This window comes from Balaenoptera acutorostrata, chromosome 5 (genome assembly GCF_949987535.1).
Source record: "Balaenoptera acutorostrata chromosome 5, mBalAcu1.1, whole genome shotgun sequence".
Classification (NCBI taxonomy): domain Eukaryota; kingdom Metazoa; phylum Chordata; class Mammalia; order Artiodactyla; family Balaenopteridae; genus Balaenoptera; species Balaenoptera acutorostrata.
Genome location: NC_080068.1, coordinates 127,685,732 through 127,687,486, shown reverse-complemented (window position 1 = coordinate 127,687,486; position 1,755 = coordinate 127,685,732).

The following is a 1,755-nucleotide window of genomic DNA, read 5'->3' as shown; positions in this document are numbered from 1 at the left end:
GAATTCGGAGGCCATTTCAAAATTTTATGAGCATTCAAGTAAGTAGTGGAACTGGAACAATATTCAAATTACAGAGGTAATTTAAATGATGGTGGAGAAGTACTGCTGTGACTATGGTGTCTTAGAGTAATTGGTTTGAGTTACATAATGCTGGAACTATTTTTTTTCTTTTCAATTAATTGTGTGCAGCAACCCATGCATTTTCTGAGCGTTTATCACTGAACTCTAAACTCATGTAAAATCTAATGTGTAGTATGGCCTTAATTTCCCAAATTTCACAGTTAATAACTTTTCTAGTATAGAGGCTAAAAGTCAATGGTCCTTTTTACAGTGAACTAAGATTGTAAAATAAAGTATTTTACCTCACAAATACCAGCCTAATTGTTACTTATTTCATTTTCCAAAGTAATATATGGAAATATAGAAAACAAGTAAGCATTTATGTTTACTCTTGCTTCACTTCCATCCATTGTTCTCAGAACATGTGACATAAATTAGGCCATATAAACTTCTTCATTAAAAAAAGAAAAAAACTTCAAGGGTTCCTCATGGTATTAATAATAAATCCAAACTTTATACAGGAGTCCAAACAATTTAGAAAACCTGATCCCTGCCTCAGTCATCAACCTCTGCTTGTGTCACAGTTCACTCCTCAATCTCAGGTCGTTGGTCACTGTGGAAGCTGAATAGTGGTCCCCAAAGATGTCCACATCCTAATCTCAGGAACCAGTGAGTACATTACCTTACATACAAAAGGAATTCTACAAATGTGATCAAGTTAAGGATCCTGAGATAGGAGATTATTCTGGATTATTCAGTTGGGTCCAATATAATCACATATATCCTTATAAGAGGGAAGCAGGAGAATCAAGTCAGAGGGAAAAGATGTGCAAGTGAAGAAGTGAAGTGAAGATGTCATGATGTCATGATGCTGGCTTTACAGATGGAGGAAGGGGCCACAAGCCAAGGATTCTTAGGCCACTAGATGCTGGAAAAGGCAAGGAAATGAATTCACCCTCAGAACTTCTAGCAGTAACACAGGCCTGCTGACATCTTGATTTTTAGCCCAGGGAAACTGATTTTGGACTTCTGGCCTCTGTAGATGTATGATAATAAACTTATGTTATCTTAGACCCCCTACGTTTGTGGTTATTTTTCATAGCAGCAATAGGAAATGAATGCAGACACAGTGCCCTCTTTCATTTTCTCACATATGCAAAACCCTTCCTTGACTCAGGGATTCGCAACATCTCTGGACTCTAAGATGTATGAAGGAGAACCTCTCTCTCTTCTTCATCCTTGTCTCCTGCATAAACAAGGTGCTGAACTGAAATGTGTTAGATAAATGAATGATTGAAATAGAACGTCAGAAGGTAAATGTATACACTCGGAAACTGGTTCAGGAGTGTGATTTTTCTTGTTCCACACAGGATCCATTAGAAAAGGGTAAGCAGGAAACTACTAAGTAACCGGTGTATACTGGGAACATTCTCAGCTTTTATTCCCCTCGCTCTGTTCCATACATAGGGCCCTTTACTGAAAGCATATAGAAAGGAAGTGATGAAAGCAATGGGATATGAATCACTCATCTTTCTTCAAAAGTGATAACTGAGCTCCTGATTAGAGTAAGTCCCCTACATATGAACGAGTTCTGTTCCGAGAACACTTTCTTTAGTCCAATTTGTTCTTAAGTCCAACAAAGTTAGCCTAGGGACCCAACTAACACAATCGGCTATGTAGTACTGTACTGTAATA